This window comes from Cydia splendana, chromosome 4, assembly GCF_910591565.1.
Source record: "Cydia splendana chromosome 4, ilCydSple1.2, whole genome shotgun sequence".
NCBI classification, from domain to species: Eukaryota; Metazoa; Arthropoda; class Insecta; order Lepidoptera; family Tortricidae; genus Cydia; species Cydia splendana.
The window spans coordinates 17,290,502-17,312,082 of NC_085963.1; the positions used below are offsets into that span (position 1 = coordinate 17,290,502).

General features: G+C 37.6%; 1 protein-coding gene across 1 annotated transcript in view; it reads right to left on the reverse strand.

Annotated features, from left to right (window-relative positions):
* The window catches only part of LOC134790035 (leucine-rich repeat neuronal protein 2-like), a 62,559-nt gene that overhangs the window by 10,828 nt on the left and 30,150 nt on the right, over positions 1-21,581 (reverse strand). Inside the window, exon 2 of the mRNA XM_063760789.1 lies at positions 8,369-8,459. The gene's annotated coding sequence lies outside the window, so the exon portion shown is untranslated. The remainder of the gene's footprint in view (positions 1-8,368; positions 8,460-21,581) is intronic.

The following is a 21,581-nucleotide window of genomic DNA, read 5'->3' on the forward strand; positions in this document are numbered from 1 at the left end:
CCTTTAAAACCGAATAATCCTCCTCATGTTAGCGGTCGCATCCTTAAGGAGCCTGTGATGGTCCGCTTTGGCAACCTGATTCCAAGAATTGGCGTAGGCACTAGTTTTACGAAAGTGACTTTCATCTAACCTGCCAACCTAGAAGGGAAACTAAGCCTTATTGGGCTTAGTCTGGTTTACTCATGAATAATTCTATAAATTTCGAATATAAGTTTCATGAAGCTTGAAACCGCTACCTTGAAAGTCACATCACACGCCTAAAACTGTTAGGATGCAACAGAAAAATATTATATTGTAATTCCCGAACTCAAGATATAAGTATTCGAGAGTATACTGAAAGTTGCGAATGGAAATTTTTAGCGACAAAATAATTACGGAAATGGAATGAAATGGTAAGCTTTTACGTCTTAATACCTAAGTAATGAATTTCTCTCAAAGGCCAGGGTCTTAACTCGATTTGCTCGGACTGAGCGTTTGATTACGGCGGCCTGTAGTCTGTTGCCTCAGCAAATAATCAAGAACACGTAACAAGGAAGTTTCAGTCTACGTGCTAATCTCAACGCTTTGGCGAACGTGTCCTGAAAGGATGCTTAATTTCGCACATCCAATATACTGTACTGTACCATGCTTTAAGATTTAGCGCCAGAGGAAATAAGTTTGGTATAACGACTCCACGTATATTTATAGTATACAGTATAAGGTACTGTATACTATAAATATTGTATACTATAATTTTAACTATTATGATTTTTCGACACTTGAAATAATACAACACTTTTGCTGCATATTTTGTCAACCACGTCGCTATGTTACTTTATTAAGTTATCATTCTTGGCTAGGTCAAGCCAGTATTATTATTGTCTCAAATATATTTGACTAAAGGATAGGTTTACTATGAGACTATAGCAGAGTATTTCAATGGTCGTGTTTCAAATGTATTTTCATTTTACACAAAATCAGGAAACATTACTTAATTAAAACGACGTAAATTAGAAATTAATGCTAATATATGTTACATATGAGTCGCTTAACTTCAAACTCAGATAAATTCACCGTCAGATATTGCGATTTTGGCATTAGAAAAAGGTAATATGGTAAGATATTTGCTAAGAGGGTCGAATGGACTTATTAAACGTGAGACATGACATTTTGAGAGTGAACGTCATATCTAACACCGCAGCTTCTATTCGCAAACAGACCAGTGACCGTAGCGGAAGCAGCTGTCACTGTCAAACGGATAGTCGTAACTTCACGCGAGTTACGGTACCTGCGAGCTGCGTCGGCGCAAACGATTTTTTACAATTTCCACTCGGGAGGCGACAGGTGCGCGAACGGAATCCGGCTTAGAAATAATCAAATAATGTAAGAAGAAAAATGGATTGCGGATACGCGTATTTACTCCGATTTAAATATAATTCAGAACATAATTGGTTTAATTAAACAAAACCTGTTGATTAGCAAAACAAATCATATTTATGACTTGACCGTGAATAGCTTGTAAATATTTTTTCTTGAACTGTTACAAATTAACATGAGAAAAATGCCAAGCTAAACATTTAAAAGAACAATTAATCTCAAAGTGCTCCGAAAAAAAACAGCATGAAACTGTTAAAATCTTGTAAATAACACCGCTCGTTAAACTTGTAACATTCAAAACATCTTCTCACGTCAAATCAGTTTCGCTTTGTTACGTGACTACTGCTAGTAAAGCTTTAATATCTCCAAACCAATATAATTACCATGCTATAAACTCGAGTATAAAATATGTCTTTACTTCTTTCGTTTCCCACGAACGCCTACTTCAGTGGCCAATGCCCCGTTATCCAATGATCTGAATCTTTGATACGATAATGACACTACAAAGTATTGGTTACAGAAAGTTACCGAAACTTTGTGGCGGCGAATATCGGGTGTCGAACTGTCGTCAATGCATTCAAATAGTAAATTGATCAGCAAGTTTCTTCGACCAAAAACCGCAACTATTAAATTGCTTCGGCATATGAACAAAGATAAAAGAATGCCGCTACCAAATATTTTTAATCACAGTTTAATGAAACATATTGACTGTAAAACTGTCCATAGATCAATCCAATTTAGAAACGTGATACATAGTTAGTTGAAGATTTATTTTACATTCTTCCTATACTCTGGTAAGATGTTTTATGGAGGCAAGATGTCGAAATAATGGCCACTATTATTATGTCGTATTTTTAGTTGGAATATCCTCTTATTACTTTTGAACAAGAAGCTATTGTAAATATTATTGGTGTTGAATAAAGGCTCAAACCGCAACCGGTAAACAGAGAAGTGGATTTTCCGTAAAAAGACTAATAAGAACGGGCTAATATTGCGGTCTTAAACCACCGAGTTCCGTTCAATATCAAATTTAGGCTAAACCAAATTCAAAACGTTCTCACCGCTCCGCTCCGCCGCGCACGAGTGTAGCCTCTTTCATAATAAAGCTTTAATTATTTTTCTTGTGAGCCAATACAATCATTTTAATTACGGCGGAGATTGATACTCCACATCCCAGCATTCGTCATGGCTCTAGATGATATTACGCTATTATTATGAGTAGTAAAAACTATTGTAAATACTTTATAACAGATCAAAATATTCGGCTCGCACGTTTCGTTGATGGTAAACAAAATTTAAAATCTCCGACCATTGATACCTGCCACAGACATTAATTAGATATCAATTCAGGTCTGAGCGCGGACGTTACATTTATTATTGCTTTAAGCAATGATTAATAACACTATTATTAGCAGAAGCAAGACCTTCTAATTTGTTAACGGTATCTGAATGTATAATTCGCTCATTCTAAAGCACTTCAAACGGACCTAAATAAGTAGGTAGTTTATATTATATTTATTGATGTCATACCTAAATAGAGATATAACAATATAACAAAGAAACTATATCCTGTGTGAGACTGGGCTACAAATACCCCGCCCTATTCGAATTCACGTCAAGTCGACGTATTTGTAATTCAACACGGAGTCTCCGGCAGGGCTGGCTCGCGGTTAGAGTTCGCTTGTCCGCAGGGAGCAGCTACTTTCAGCCATGGCTGTGGATAAAGTGACGCTACGTACTTCGCCTCGTTTACCTACAGATGCTTTATAAAATGAAGACGCCTTTCGAGTTAATAGAGACTGAACGAGGATTAATTTAAACATAAACCAAGTCGGAATATTCATGCAGTAGACCGCTGACTTAGCATAATTCTTAGTAGTACTTTTCCTAATTCGTCATTAAATAATAATACTGTTTATTATAGCGCCTAAAATCTCAACGGGAACAATGATATGCCTACACATCTACATAGTAGGTACCTACATTTGTTATTAATGAAGTAATTTGTAGGCAACGAGTTAAAAGTAATTTATTTGTAATCAAATAATTACTTATATATTACTTACTAACTTTTCTTGAAAATATTGGGTAGGTATCATATGTATTTAGTTGACAACCCTGAGTTTTGAGACTCGTGTACGACTGTACGTATTGTTTCACCTACAGCCCAGTGCACACATGTACCTACAGTCAAGAAAGTTACAGTTAGTGAGACGGTTCAGAAATGCATCTTAGGACTCGATACAATATTCTTGTACGTAGTACCTATTTGGTTCACACCTCAAATCATGTCAAATACATCGTTTGTTATATAAAAAAACAGGAGAAGTCAACCATAGTTTTATGGAAGTCGAGCGCTTCAGTCACCCGTAAAGCGAACCGCGGAGTTTGCCATCGGCGAGTATAGAACATTTCTGCACCAACAGATTGGACACAGAAAAATAGAGACATGTTTATTTTTATTCTGGCCATGCAAAGAAAACACGAAGATTTTAATCCATGCTACTATGCACATATTGTGCGTTTTTAAAATGTGTATGTATATGTATATTATACTTAAATAAAACCCGTTCTATACTGACTTATAAAAGTCTGCATTTGAAGCTTTACTTGCAAGTAACCGGAAACGCTAGCGGTAAAAGAGTATATTTCTTCTGAATACATTATAATAATTGCCGTAAGCCAAACTCACACAAAGCAAGCACATTTAATTATGCTGTTATCTTCCTTGGAGATAGTTATGTTAATTATCCACTGTGTCATCGTTATTCCATTACGTGTATAACCAAATTAAGTTATAACCTAATTAATGCAACCATGCAACCGGGCTGCAACAAAGCCCCAAAATTCATTATGGCCAAAGCGTTGCAGTATAAGCAATTTAGGTCGTCTCTAATTTCGTCCACCTACAAGCCACGTAACCGCTGTTGAGACGACGGATCCACGTCCGAGGATCTCCTGTTCATTAAGTGAACTGGGAAGGTCGATGGCTTTATGGCACGATTTGCATTTACACGACCCCGGCACGGATTACACCGACACTTATCCGCTGCCGAAATGAGCCAACCACCAAATAAGCCTTTGTTTATATACAACGAATTTTTCACCCCCATTCATTTTGACGGGCCATCCTAAAGGTTTTCACGACGAAAATGCTTTACGACGCGTATTCCGTGAGCACTTAGGATTTCTCGCCGGCCCTTTTTGATGATTAGTTATTTACTTCAGCCAGGGGGCGGTTGATTTTCTAGAACGTCATTTTTTATTTACTTTCAACGAATCAATTATAATTAATGCGATGTCACAGTACCTACATAAAAATAATTTTCTTACTATATTAAGTATGTATTTCATCGACAAACAATGATATCTACCCTACCTACTTCTGATCTTCTTATATCACTTTTTTTATAATTTTCATGTAGCCTGTTAAAATACACTAACGAATATTCTACCTTATAGATACGATAAGTACTTGAATTAACCATAAAGAACATTCTAATATTATCATGTTACCTGAACTATTATCATTTGAAACATAAAGACACTCATACTTGAGTACCCGAACAAACCTTATATTTCTCATGCGACACGATATTTCATCCGATCTTATGCATATTAGATAGCCACACTATCAGACTATCGCTTCTCGTATCGTCCTTTGTTCACATTCCTGAATCAACTGCAACATATAACCGTTGACTTTTAACAAAGCGCACATAACACCTACTTCAAATAGTTGTCCGAAACCTAAACACGAGAACAAAGGACCACTAGTGCTGGAGTCTACGTGTGTATAAACACGACGTTCAGAAATCCCTGCTGACCCACTTTCGGATAACCACCTTTGAATCGCCCTGACAAAAGCATGTCGATAGAGGAACATAATGTCTGTCCAGCCGTCGAAGCCTCAATTTAGAGCCCGCATGAGCCTATCGACAGATCAGGTCGTAGAACTACGAGTGATGGCGTGAAGCCGATCGCCCGCGCCACAGAATAGAACCATTGTTATAGCGGCTAACCTTTTTTTTACTCATATAAAATAAGCATTTGAGTGAGCAACCGTAAAATTTAAAACGTTAAAAATGGCCACCAAAACCTTACCATTTTTTTGGGAAAAATAATCAAACGAACAAGCTAATGGAATGCATGAATTTTTAAAAGCCAGCGTAAGCTCAAAAGCTGTCTAAACGTGTTCAGGGATAAGAATCCCTTTGTTTATCTGCACACAACCAGGATCCGTTTACCACATAGAAATTGTTAGCAAATTGTGTATGTTGTGTGTATAGATAAAGGTAGCTATTCATTGTGGAGCACAATCGGCCTATTTGCCGGGCTGTCGCCGCCGCACACAGCGATACCCTTAATCAGGGAAATTGCTTAGTAATAGAGCCCAACTAAAATTTGTATGATAATGAAACTGGGCACCGCTACCGAGCTTCCACGGTGATTTTCTATCGTTAGCCAACCTTACGTAATGGGTTTAATTCGCGGAAAAAATAACGACACTCCATAGCTGTTTAACGTTTAACGTCGTTAATTGGTTAATTATGATACGTTACTTTTATGTGTCACATCCTTAGTGGTGGCAAGCGTGCATCTCATAATAATAAAGCTGGCTTATATTATGTAATCGAGTAGCTAGTTATTACTGTGTACATTCTGGAGCTTCAATGGCGTTATGTTAATACAATTAACGGTAATACTAGCACTTTAACGGCCAATTTAGATTAATCCTCGCCCCGTCAGCGAGATATCTCGAACTACCGAGAATTTTGATGGATAAAGATAGCTTCTCATGCGCATAGAAATGTTGATAATTATAATAATATTCCGTACTCTGACAAAGTATCTTAATACTTATGATTTAAAACCCGCAACACGTTTCTTCAACTTTGTATAATTTTAATTACGTTTATGTATGTACATATATTATTACAGTTTTACTACGCATTTCGTTCATATTATAGTGCGTAAAGTACTTAATTACATTTTTAATAACCCAGGAGACACATCGCGACAGATCATTTCATTGTAATACCAAACTAAAAGCAGTCACTCATAAAAGCCGTCACTGTCGAAATCACTTCAACGACAGTGTCAATTAAGCATTATTCGATTTGCTCACCCTCAAAAAATGTCGACTGACTTCGACACGTCGATCGCATGTAAGCCTTGCATGATCATTTGGCATCTCCTGTGATTGACGCATTGGGTATATACGCATCACTCACGCCAACCGCTTTAAATCTGTCATATGTGTCCGAAGGGGTTGTCGTTGAAAAATGATTGGTCATATTTCACCGCGCGGTAACGTAGAATGTATACCTATGTTTGTACCTACCAAGTGTCAATCATTTTATTAGATTAGGGTTTTATATGTTTTTCCTAAAACAATAACTTCTGGCTTCGTGGTTTAAAAATTATTATCTATTTTGAGAATTTTATTGGGAGTTAATCTTATTAAGTTAATAACATTCTTATGTAAAGATAAGTTTTATTTTTTAACATTTGTATTATAGCTTAATAGCACCAAAACCCTCCAGGTGTAAGGGGCAAAGTTAATTTTATTAGGTCACAGGTACTTAATTAATTGACGGGAAGACCTGAACACCTTCTTTAACAACTGGTCGGAGGAAGCACTAGTAAAATAGTAAAATAACAATATTATAATAAATTATCTAGTTGATATTTTAATATTAGATCACACGAGGTAAAACCACCTGAATTGGCGACAGGAACGTCACATTTCCCGTCAAAACAAAACTTTGTTTCCGTGTGCAGTAAACTCCCCCAACCAGGTGATATATTAGGAGCAGTGAATCCAACAAACTGTTGCAGTCGGTATACGAAGCAGTTTTTCAATCTCACTACAAATAGGCTAACATTTACAAGCCTTAGCTTAGAATGGTGGAACAAATCGTGCGGGCACAGGTGTTGGTTTATTGAAAAAAATACAAATCACCCCTTTCTTTGGGTGGAATGATGGGTGTTGATCCATGTTAGGCGACTAGGCAAGCTTTTACAAGCCGTAAAGGGTTTTTATATTCTATCTAGACTGGCGTACTTATAATTCTAATTGGATTTGTATCTTACTTGAAAAATATTACTCTGGAGAATGATTTTTTATCTTTGTTTTTGTTATGTACCAATTTAAACATGGGGTGTTCTTTTTATAGTTGGGGGTTTGTATAGGTAAGTTATAGTGTTGATTTTAATCTAATTTTAATTATTTAAATTTTATAAACAACTAGCGGCCTGCCCCGGCTTCGCACGGGTAAACCTTTACAATGTATATGACACCGTAAGATTGTGTGTATATACTTACTTAAACCTTCCCCAAAAATCACTCTATTAATAGGTGAAAACCGCATGAAAATCCGTTCAGTAGTTTTTGAGTTTATCTCGAACACACATACAAACCTACATACAAACACACATACAAATACATACGTACAAACAGACAGACGCGGCGAGGGACTTTGCTTTATAAGACGTAGGTAGTGAAATGATGTACGTGTTGTTTATTAAACACATTTTTAAATTAGTTTACGTTTAGTTTATTTTTTCTAGCGAATTAGAATCAAATTTAGTTATTAATACAAGTGTTTTTAATTTAAATTATAGTTTAATACTTAGTTAAAATAGGAAAGTTAACTTTGTCAATTTAATAATAGCTTTATTTTGCAGAAAATTGTAATATTCGTTCAGTCTAATGGTTTAGGTTCAGGTTCAGTACCTGTTAAAAAAAAAACATTTGTTGCATAGGTATTTTGACACAATAAATGAGTTTTCATAACTCATAATTTATTCTAAATCTTACACTATCCGTAAACTCGTACAGTCAGCAGCAGACGATGCTAAGCGGGCGAGGAGTTCAAAATTACATTGACACGCTCTTATTCTCTTAACTATAAAGTCGCGTTAAGATCATTTTGAACATCTGGCCCGCTTAGCAACTTCTGCTGCTGACTGTTTATATTGGCTATTCATTGTACTCATATTTACTCACCTAAGTGTAGGCAGCTCAGCTTGCTGTTATGATGTGCCGTTACGTCGAATCATGAGTGCAAGCCACGAGTAAAGTCTCTCCAGCGCATATCCTAAAACAAACAATAAAAAACACTTTTAACAAAGCTGTACAAAATCACGCTATAGCACTTTATACCCTTTAACACACCTTTATTTCAACCAACCGGGTTCCAATGAATGAAATACAATGCCCTTGCATTTGTAACGCATTAAACTCACAAACTTTATTATCTCTTTGGGTAACAGTTACTACCATTATAAAGCATCGATAAAGGAGATTCTCCCTTAGGGGCCTATAAAAGTAGACCTTCATAAACAAGCAATATCTCTTTTATACATCCTCGTAATTCGTTTTCATTCTCATTTCAAGGCAAGTATGATACACAAACAAAAATGCAAGAAAACGTTTCTAAAATGCTTATTTTTATAACTTATAATATGAAATTGTCTAGGAAACGAATAAAATGGTGATTCCTTCTGTTCCCGTTTCCGTAGAGCGAGCTCGGACGGCGCCCGCATAGCTCGAATCTAACGATAAAACTTCTCCGGTAAACGTCCCGAATTCCGAAACAAAACGTGCAGAAAAGCCAGGTCGCAGGCGGCACAGGTGTGCGCGGAACTAGTGCCCTCTAATCAAGCGGAAACGTGGACCCAGCGCCAGCTGACCGAGCGACCCCACCAACTAAAATGCTGCCAACCTTTGCGATAACGCAAATCGACTCCATACTCACTCAAGTGTTAGGTACAGAACCTATTTTAAAAATCGAATTTTATAAAATGTAGTTAAAAGCCTTTGTGAAATGAAAGGGTTTATCACCGGTCAGATAAAAAAAAGCAGCGATATCTTTATGAATTACCCGGGCATAAACACTTTTACAATCAATTTAACAATGCCACGGGGTTACATCACTAGCTCAAATTAATGTAGTGTTTCAAACAAAGAGCCTGAGCACTCGGCTTATCTAAGAGAAAGCGGTGGACCAGCCAGCGCGCCCGGCCCGTCCGCGCAAAACGCGCGTCGATGTCCGGATAACAGAGTGAGCATTCTTTTGTTTTCATTATGGATAACCGCGCCTCGTTACCGCGAAGATCTTCGTAAACCTTTTGACATTTCGCTAAAAGGTTCATTTCGGCTGATTAATGTTGTAATTCCTCCGGTTGCTCGTACAAAAAAAGACACTCGAAGCATTTATACGGCGACGGCTCGTGAGCGCGAGAAAAATGGAGGGAATTTATCTAAAGCCGTGTATCGTAGCGGAGCGGCCGACGGGCATCTATTTTAATACGGACGCTATAGTTGAAAGGGGCACGTTGGATCTGTGTACGAAACTAAAAAGTGGATAGTCCAATTTCGCTTCGCTGCGTTTGAGTATGATACATGTAAATGGCGACCCTGTTACACTGCACCAGTCGCGGCCGTTATAGGCGTTTTCAGTTAAAGCATTCAGTCTAAAATGGGAGTAAATGGCTGATATATTGGCAGGTCGGTATATTTAGACGGAGGTCTTGGAGCAGTACGTTCGAATTCGAGCCTGTAGACCATTCCCCTACATTATCAAAGGTTTAAATTTCAGCGGCCACCCCCATACGTTACACGTTTAATTGCGTTAGAATAATGTGCGGCGGTTGTTACAACTGTAGGATCGATCGTCGTTAGATAAGCGCTTGTTTGGGGTACCTCGCCGTGGGGTCTTATAATGTACCTTTTATGTTTTTATGACTCAATAACAGTCGTATCATGAACTGAAGGGGAATACGTGCATTATTAACTAAACGTTTGCTCTTACTACCAACCGATTGTAATGCTTAATTTGAATGTAAAAAGTTTATCGCACTATTCAGGAAGTTTATATTAGTTCTGCACACCTAATTTAAGTTGTGATAAGCTGAATTTTAGCTGAAACAGCTACAGTTGCCAACTCCGCGCCAATTATCGGCTAACTAACTCAGATGCGGTATTGTCGCGACTCGGGGCATTTGTTACCAATTTTTATTCATGACGGCGCAGCGGAAACTTGTTATACCTATACAGAAATGCTAGGACTTTTAATATTAATGAAGTTTGCAGCGCAAAGCTAAACAGAAACACCTGCCACAAAGGCGGCGCCAGGCGCGAGCTAACAATCTAGCTCATTAGTACAGAAAATTTTACTCTGCATAACTGGAAAAAAATCCATCGCAGCTTAATTCCAGTTTAACTTCTGTAATTTTTACTGCACTGGTAACGAGGTAACTCGCCGTGCCTAACAAAGTTGTGTTGCAGCCAGGCTGGAGCGCTTTTCGAATCTATACCGTCGCGAACGGTTTCTTAATTTTCTTTGAAAACTCTTTAAATATTGCATCGCTTTTAACTTTTTAAGAATTAGAAACCCTTGAAACTAAAAAGCGAGGAGAGAAATTTAACGTTCAAGCTCGTTATGACCGGTGACAGTTAATAAGCACAGTGATAATATTTCATTAAAGTGAGTACTTAAATCACGATACTAATAACTATTCTCTAAAACATTTATACTAATAGGTATATTAATTTTTCATAGTACAAAACACGTGTTGAGAAAATTTCCAGGTGTTCAATTTGGATGTGTTGGTGACATTTAAATGTCAATGTTTAGGACTAACACATCCCTCCTAAAGAAGAGACGCTTTTCAGATAGATTTTCGTACATTGAACCGCCTGTTGCTATCTCTATTGCACGGCATTGACAACCGGCATCATAGGCGGGACAGAAATATAGTTATCCGCGTGCAATAGACGAAAATCTAAGTGGAAAGCGTCTCTGCTTTAGTGGTCGTTTCATCAAGAATGTCATTGTACCATAAACCTTTTCATGCGCACGGTGAATGGCAACGTGCGTCTCAATGTACGGGACGGAAACCGATATTCCAGCAATGCGTAATCATTTTATTCTACTGAATGGTATAAAGACGTAGGCATGTAAGTAATGGTCCGAGTGGGCGTTGTATGCCCATTCACGTGGTTTACTAGCTTCTCGACCGAATGCCGGGCATTTTCTTTACTGAACAGGTAGTTTTTCATAGATTTTATCGAGGCGACCCGTGGTTTATGGTGGTCTAAATTGAATAAATCTAAATTGAATAAATAACGGATTAAGCACTCAATATGGACTTAGTTGCGAAAGCTCAATTAGTCTAAAAGTATACTAGACCCATAGTCGGGCTAACACAGACATCAGGCACTTTAATTAATACATCGTTTTAAATATAAACATTTATGCCATTAAGCTAATTTCCTTACAGCCTTTAATAGCAAGCATTAGAGAAAAGTAGGCACCTGATTTTAAATTAATGCTGTAATAAAGAGTATGCACGTAGCAAATCGTAATTAACCTTCGATTCTTTGGGGTTACCTTATAAAACAATAAAGCTCGAATTAAGGATTGAAACAGCAAATTGGGAGACTTTACTTAGCGAAAGTGTAATCTTGTAGCGACAGAGTGCGGTATCAGGTTTGTACCTACTCTTCTGAAGTTCTTAATAACACTTGTAGACTTCTAACTTGAGGGTCATTCCAGTCTGGTGACCTTCAGTAACTTTATATGTATTAAAATTATTAATATTCCGAATTGGATTAAGTATTATTTCTAACCACAATCTATCATTGATTTAGATGGAATCTTTAGAAGATTTGCTAGCGAAGAATTTAGGATAATAAAATACTCACTTAAGTACTACTGATTCATAATATATTAAATTGGTGATAGAAGCGTCTATAGGGCCCAAAGGATTCATTAGGAACTTGTTAACGTCAAGGAATTACTAATAAATACATAATTTAGTTGCATAAAACTACCACTACGGCTACAACCTTTCATCACTTTCATAATAATAGGTAAGCAAACTTGAGGCTAGATTAATCAAATGTTGTTGTTTAAGGTTTGTATATAAAATTCCAATTTAACTTTAACTTACAAAAAACATGTACATAAAATGTATAAAATATTATTTTCTGGGAAAACTTTATTTCTGCCAATGGATCTCATTTTAATTACATATGTTTGTAGTTGGTATTGAAACGTTCAATTACGCAACGCAACGCAAATTACATAAATCGTGATTACATACTTATTCACAAATGTAACATAAAACATATCAGCTATTTGCTTCGACTACATATTACAAAGCTCGTTGGTTTGTCGATGTGTAAATTGTGTTTGCTTCGTTCATTTTAATTCCACCACTATTTGGTTCGTATTACGTACCTACATAAATTATTATTTCCAGTTAAATTTCTAGTGAGCACAACTTTTCCCATCTATTACCAAATTAACTACAAAGTAGGTATATACATTTATAACTGAAAAAAAAATGATTGCATTTGTATCTCAGAGTTAAAATTTATTGTATCACAGACGGACAAAAATTTTCAAATTCTCACTAGATTCGGAACTATGATTATTACAATAAAAAAGGCTTATAAGTATATGATGCGTATATCTTTACCAATTGATATTATACATTTTCCTATTAATTTAATTATGATTTCCTTCTTGTTATTAATTTTCCTCGCGTCCCCTTTAATAATATAACTTAACCTTTCAGTGATGAAAGCTACAACGACCTTTGACATACTTGAAAGCCGGCTTCGCAGATGTACAGGTCACATTTAAGGGAAAAGTAATTATAAACCGTCATCTCAGGGTTGCCATAAAAAGCTAAGGGATGAGCGTTAACCTTTACTACCCTACGCAACATGTAGCGGCGGTAATAACGTAGTAATGTGATGTAGACAAGTAATATAGCGTCCCCACCCTCGCAGGTAGCACGCGACGGGTGACAAGTAGCGCCTAGTACACAAGTGCTAGGCGGCGATGAATTAAATTCGTGTAGGTATTCTCTTGTAAGTACAAGTGTGTGTGTATGTACCTAATGTTTTAAAATAGGTTGGATTTATTTTTCATATTTGTACAAATACCTATACGTTTTGTCTGTTCATATTTCGTTAAATTCTATGAGAAATGAAAGCTATGCCTAATAGCCTATCATAAAATGATATATTAGTATTGATATTTTTCACCATTTTATAAGCAAAGCAAAATACATATTTATCACAAAAAAATGTAATACCTACCTAATAGAATAATGTGTTAAAAACATCCAAATAAAAGTATGCCTTACAATAAATAATATGTATATTATAATACTCTTTACACTTTGCTACTATAAATGGAGTAGAAAAAAGTACCTAAAAAAAACTGCCGAGCAAAAACAATTGTTTGATTTATTAATAATTACCTGAGTAAGAAATTCCTAGAAAACACGTAATAATTTTAACAACGATTTGTACAAAGAGTGAATTACTTAAAGCAATTTCGTTCCCAACATTCCGCGACACTAGGTAGGTACATATTTTAGATTATTATTAATTATAACGCGCGGCTGCCAGCACGCGGGGTCGTGGGGGTGAAAAAATGCAAAATACACATTTAATTTCAACCCTCTGATGGTGAGGGGGAACCCTACTAATTAATTAGACCACCTGCCTAGCAAAACACCCCGTGTAAAATTGTGGTGGTGTGTAGCAAGTAGAAATAAAACTGTTACACTCACTTCGTTAATTATTAAATTATGGACTTGAACGTTCACGTCATGACTGTCACTATCATGTGATGTCATAATGTAATCAAGGGGTAATCTCACTAATACTATAAATATGTGACAATTTACATATTTAGAGAGAGGTAATATAGAGGTGTAATAAAAGTTTATAGAAAGTTTTATTTATGAAGCTAATGTTAAAAAAAACTTCCTTTTTTCCTAAGAAATATACATACCTATGTATAGATAATCCGGTGCCGTTTGTATGTATGTTTGGGTCAAACAGACGCAAAAGAATTCCTTTGTTATGGAAAGTTATAAAGGCTAATTTCTAGCCTAATCATAAATGCAGGATTTTGAAACTCCTAACCTAATTTTGGCATAAAGTTCTTAATGTTTCTAAGTAATTTGCATGTATGTTTGTATACCTCCATAATGCACTCCAATTTTAACCTCGTTGTAAAATTACCGTCGACCCAGTCACGTCACGCGTCCGTCACTTTAGCCATTTTCAAGTTTTCGTTTCCGGTAAAAAATAGCTCCTACATCGCATGGGATAGGCAAATTTGTAAGTAATATTTATGAGAAAGCAGGGTAGAATAATGATATGTATATTATTTGGGCCTCTGAGCGAGCACCCCGGGAGCTCGGAGAGCAACATTTGTCAATGCCTTCCAACGCAGGTGGGCGGTAGCTATGATCCTTGTTATTACTTTATTTTTTGGCTCATTTCAATAATCATTCTGGCTACTAACGTATGCACGTCTGGAGACCCGTGTTGTTTATTTTTCCGACTTGAACACGTTATAAGGTTCACGTGTGGTCTCGTTTATAGCCACACATTCGGATGATAGGTAAGTGCTAAATACAAATGAACTGTAATGCACTACATTCTTTGTCAATTTTATGTGTGTAATTCGGTACGAAGTAATCACAGTAATTAAGAAATTTTAATATATTCTAAGTATGGTAGTTATTAAACAATTTAATAAATGTCAGAAAGCAAGTGAGGTTTAATCCCCAACAGTCATTGACCGGATCATAACCGAAAATCTTCAGTAAGTCAGTGAGCGTAGTCACGGAGCGCAACGTGAAAAACGACGTCCATTAAGGAAGTGAATACATTTAAAATAATCGGCTTAGTCGTCCGACGTTGACGTATATTCGTACTTATCTCACGAAGATACCGGCACAGATATCGCCAACTAATCCCTTACACAAACATCTGAAAAAGTCTCGGTACTCCTTATAAGGCTCAGCCGAGTAATTGAATGGCCCCAGTCAGCTCTTTCACTTGAACAAAAGTCCCCAATAATTTATGCCTATAATCTGACGCGCGCTGCGCGCACTCGACTCGTATTCGTTTTTGGAATCAGAACTATATTCTCCCGGCGGTTCGAATATTAACAGTACAATGGCGGCGACAGTCACAATATTACCCGCATGCGTTTTCTTTATCCAATTCTTTACTGGCTGTCACGCCCGCGGTGTGATATTTATACGCTCCCGGATTAACACTATATTTAACCAGAATTTATATCCTTTGCTTAAAGAAGAAATTCAAAGTTACTAAGCAGATAAAGCCCGTAAACTTGTCTTTGGTCACGAAAATAGATGTAGTGAAGTGTCCCGAACATAACGCATACCACGGATCTTTAAAGTAATCAGGATGTCTCCATTAATTTTTAAAGGCTTCCTTTGAGACGAAACGCTGTATTTACTTTGAAAACAAGGAAACTTTTAATGGAGTTAGATCTCTTTGACCCTCAAACACGGTTCCTGGACCGTGAATTGTGACATTATTTATAGGTAAGTGGCTTCAAACGCCATCACCTCATAACCCTATATTTAGTAAAAACTCTATTTACGAACGCATTATAAAGATATTTTGTAAATTCTCCCTGGTACCAGTTATGGAAAATGTTTGTATAGTGCGAAATCACCGTCAAATAGCAAAGTCGTTGAGTATTCCACCAGCGTACAGTCAAACACGACTTATCGATTGCGACTTGAAACTGCGAGCATGTCTCCAATTAAAGGTTACATCTAAGAATATACATAGATGGTTTCTACATGGCGCTCCGTCGCTCTTGTAGATATTTTTAGTTGACTAGTGTTATAAAAGTGCTAAGGTGAGTCTTAGTGACACTTAACAACGTAGTGAAGTGGCTGCCACATCAGCGAAGCGCGCCGGGATATGAATTATTACGAGAGGGGCTTGACAGTCTGTATCTAAATTTGAAGTAGTGTTTTGACACGAACATCTCTCACCGCACTCGAGTCCGCGTCACTGTGGATGTGTACAAATAATTACGAGGACGGTTCTCACCGGAACGACTGAAGCACACTCAATGATGAGATGAGGAGGCGGGACTTCGAAATTCTAAACTTTGAATTAATAATAACTGTCACTCAATTTCATGGTACCGCACTATAAATTAAAATTTCCAGCGACATGTTATGCAGTTTAGCAGAGTCCCGGAATCGAATAAATATCCCGTCGCATTAAATGCATTTCAAGTTATATGGTGTTGATGTATGGTTCGATAGTTTGATGAATTGTGATCACCTTTAACAGTCGATTAAGAGGGTTTGTAAAGATGACGGTCAGGCACAAATCGCTCAGCGGGAGCACTCCGGCGTCGCGTCGCACGTCGAGATTGACGTCTTCATCCTCGACACGCTCGCGCATTAGCTGTAACATTTCCTCGGCGCCTGCGCACATGTAGCGACATTTTAAAACCCTCTTCCCGTGCCGCCGTCTCTGACGAATTAAGTTATTAACGCTTCGGGACAGCTGCTCGACACAAATCAATGTGCTCGAGAGTTCCAAGCGCCCACTCTCCGCTCCTCCTCAACAGTTTTATGGCCATTTTATGAACCCTTTCATATTCAACTTTCAGTACTCGAGTCGAGGGTAGCAAGACGGTTGGCATCATAAAATGAATGAATGCGGGTGCCTAATTTGTGATCTTACGCTAGCCGTCGATTGTTCTTTGAAGTACTCGACTTATTATCTGTACGACTTCCTTTGATGTTGTTGATATGGTAATACTCGGTATCGCAATACAGGTAATAACATCTAAAATTGAATGCTTGACAAGTGAGGCGTTAGTTTGTTTAATGCCTTTAGCGGAATTTGTTTGCCCCAGTAGTAAAGCTTTGAAGTGCTTGCGTTGCGAAATTACTAAACCCATGACGAGGTGTGCTTTGACTCCCTCGTCAGCAATAATTTTACTTAACGTCGGTATATTTTGCAAGAGCATCTTCACGTTATCTTCCGGCTTGTCAGCGCCATGTTGGAAACGTAGAGGAGGGTTGGTTATAAATTATTTACCGTTTCCGTGTAAATTCCTTGTATTTGTCACCCCGGGCCAAGGCATGTATTAAGATATTGCTTCGTATTCCCGCGAGTCTCATTACCAGCGGGGCGGGCAGCGACACCTCTAATACTTCATCTTTACCAGGGGCTTGAAAAACGCGCAACTTCCCGTAACGACTCCAGCTAGCGTTAGACGAATCTCGCCAGGGTTCTCTCATTTTCATAAAACGTCCATCGCGACGCTCTTTAGAACGTTATTTTTTCTCGGATAATATATTTACCTTTAATTTCATTAGGAGCAAACGTTCCGTGGGAAAGAGCGGGAAAGCGATTCGCTAAAAAGGTTGTTTTGATGGTAGTTACATTAAGGTAATTGGTGTACGGCTGCGAAACACCTTTATAGCCCATCGCAGCGGTCGTTTGGGGCTGCGCTAGGCCAATCATTGTCAGTCTTCGCCGCCGGCCAAATTTAATACGGGATACGATGTTAATGGAACGAATTTAAGTATCCTACGGATAAATTGGCTCTCAAGATTTATAGAACAACAAACTGCCCAATGTATATACATTCAAATTAAGTGCGTCCGAAATGTGGTATATTTTACGGCGAGGGAATTTCGTTAGCGTGTATTTTTATTTATAAACCAAAAGGTCAATCGTGATAACATTCTAAAAGAAATAAAGAGCCCTTTGATTGTTATTAAGTAGATATAGGCATAAAAACCTTATCAAAAATATTTCGACACACGCCGGTGATTAAGCCAGGCGTAATCGAAGCGAGATGTCATCATTTCACTAGCGCGATAGCGTTTGCGCCCGCGCTCGACTAGGGCTCACAGATCAATTTACTCTCACAATGACTTTAATAAACTCATTCACTGCCGGATAGAGTAATAACTCCATATGAGTGAAAGATATTCTATGTCGATGCTATCTCGAGCGTGAGTCGCGTGTGCAAGAGGAAACTGGAGGCGACGTTATTAAAAAAACACATGTGCCCGAGATGCGTATCGCAGCGTCTGTTTATTACTTTTGACACGCAGCATATGATTCAATTATCATTATGATTTATTCCGAAAGAACGGTCGAATAGGCGCGGGGTGAGACGGAGAGCCCCGGCAGTTTATTTAAGCGTTAACTATCGCATTAATTTCAACGATGGATCTCCTTTCCACCAGATGGCAAGCCAATTCTCACAGGACGGTAGCACGGTTTTTTGTTGAAAAAAGTCTTGTTAACACGCTACCGATTTGTGTGGGCTGCAATCTCAGCTTCGGCATTTGGACTATGCTAAATATTTGTAGGAAACCTTTTGGTCCAATACAATTGAAAGGTCAAAAGTTTATTCCCATTTATTGTGGTTGAGGCATTGAAATTATTTTATACAAATCTTCCTCAGGATTGTGGCAACTGGCATAGCTATAAATTGTATGATTATCGCACGCCGTATCTAAGGAGTTAGTGTTAAACACATAAAAAACAGCTTTAATTGCTTAACTCTAGCGTCCCGTAACCACATAATTCACGTTAAGCTCGCTTTCACACGAAAGATCGCCCAGACTTCATTATAAGCCCCGAGCGTACCAGAACCGGTTGATAATAAATACTAATTACATGTAAAATAACACGATAGCATCGCTGTCAAAATTTGAATCGACATTCCTAGAACTACAAACTACAAGCTACAATGTTGCCGGGTGCGTCGGAAAAAATTGTCGTTACCATACATAGTAAATCTTGCGTGACACGTAATGGTTTAAAGAGCTTATTTATCGCCGTCGGTCGCTTCTAGTGATCCATTTAATATATATTATCACACTTTAAGCGTCAACAAACGTGAGAAGATAGCCGTTGACCCGGTTCGTGATATTTGTCTCATTTTGAGGATTATAAGTGATCGCTGCGAACGCCAATGTCTTCCGTTTGTTGAATCTGCGTTTACAGTAAATAACGTAGTTGGTTTAAGGCTCTTGGCCCCTACATAAGCACAGTGTATACATATTTAGACCCGGTTTATAATGGCTTTGCTTTTCGAGTGTTCTTGAATGACAAAAGGGGACTTAGCCGGTCTCGTAAAGAATTAAAGGATCTTCAGTTAATTCTAAACACGTTTCAATGGCGCTGTTCTATTGCATCTGATGGAGCTAATGTTTTCTAAATTCATATCCGGTTTAAGTAAAAACGTACTTCAAATTTCAAGGATTTAAAAGAAAAACGACAATCGATTTAAAAGTGGAACCACCTGGGGGTAAATTGAATAGCATATACATATAAACAGACGAGTGCAGACCTAAGTATATAGAAATTGCTCAACATACGCAATAAAGTGGTCCTTCAAGTAAGAAGCAATAAGCATATGTGAAGGTACATGGTCAATCTATATAGTAAGTACCTACGTAGTACCAATGCATTTACTTTAGTTTACTTTTAAACTAAGCATAATTTATCTGGCAAGGTAGTTACATTTTAATATCACAACAATGAAGTAACGAAGTCATTAGTGGGGCAACATCTTGGCGATGTTCCCACATTTGCCACCACATGGTCAGAATTGATACTCGTCTTTTGTACGCCAGCCTGTTCTCAATATGAATTACCTACTGTTTGTGTAACACACACAGTATTCATATTAGGTACCAAATACTTATGTATGTATAGAGATTATACGAAAGTTATGGGTCAAACAGATCACTGTGTTATGTCTTTCCTGTAGACATACACAAGAGTTAAGGGCTATAAAGGTTAATTTTCTTATTTAACCCTTATCCACGTGAAAAGGTCCTCCTTTTATTTAGAAAAATGTACTGTTCGCGATAACACATTAGTTTTCTCTCCTGTGGGCAATAGTTAACAGCTTGTGGGCATGTAAGCAATGATTTTATCATAGTTCTCTTAATAAAAGGAGGACCTTTTCACGTGGATAAGGGTTAAATAAGAAAATTAACCTTTATAGCCCTTAACTCTTGTGTATGTCTACAGGAAAGACATAACACAGTGATCTGTTTGAACCTTATATAAAAATGGACTGTTCGCGATAACACACTAGTTTTCTCTCCTGTGGGCAATAGTTAACAGCTTGTGGGCATGTAAGCAATGATTTTATCATAGTTCTCTAAATAAAAGGAGGACCTTTTCACGTGGATAAGGGTTAAATAAGAAAATTAACCTTTATAGCCCTTAACTCTTGTGTATGTCTACAGGAAAGACATAACACAGTGATCTGTTTGACCCTTATATAAAAATGGTCAGCAGATTTTACAATTTCAGATAGAGATAGATTCAATGTGCAACTGGGATTTACTCCAAGTTTTTTTCAAGCGCAGAGGAAATACGTGTTATTGCAGCTTATGTTTCTAAATCGCCCGCTGCGATATTCGAAACACCCGTCCGTTTTTTGTGACAGACCAACTCAGTGCCATAAATAATAGGTAGGGGTTCCAAACCATACGAGCTTTGTAATAAATTCGTTGCTCCTTTTGGTAGCAAAAGAGCGGGCCATCCACGATTGAATTATGGTGATGCGTTAAGCCAGCGAACGCCGCTGGATTCCAGCGTTTTTATTTTCTTTTCATTTCTCGCTAAGCCTGCTCTTTGCATTTGTATCATTACTTTCGTATGTTTTCTTCGAAGTCACGTCTTTGTAGTATTGGGAGCCACTAAGTACGTTTCTTGTTCCGCTATCCCTCGAACGAGGCGCGTATTAAGTTACATATAGTACTCACGGCTATTTGAAAAAGACAACACGCAGATGGTGCATCCGTATTGGTTTTCTTTTAAAACATGGAACAAAATCACATGGGACCGTCAATATTTCCTTTCCAAGTAAAACAAAGCCATTTGTCCGTGTTTCGTTTTAAAAGGAGCAAGGGACTTGAAAAAGTAAACTTGACGTGTAACGTGGATATACAAGATTCAATTACACATTTTTCTTTTATTTGGATTGTGAACCGTTGGACGTGAAAGTAAATTTAAATATACTGAGAGACTTGAGGTAAGTAAATGTGAAACGTTCTTTAATAGACATTAGTTAAGTAAATGATTCAACAAAAGCTTATTTAAACAAGAAAGGCGACAAACTGCGCCACAGGAGGCATCGTCTTTTGATTACACTATCAGTCTATCACTATTACACGGCCTCTTATCGATGAGAGCCGTTTGCTACACGACATATCTATGAAATAATGCTCCATAGATACCAAACCAGGCTTGGTTTTGTTTTTATTGCGTGCGTCGGTGACAGTCATTTGAAACAGTCAGTTGATGGAAATGCGATATTCAGTGGCGAATAAATGACACTAAAATTCTAAACAATTAA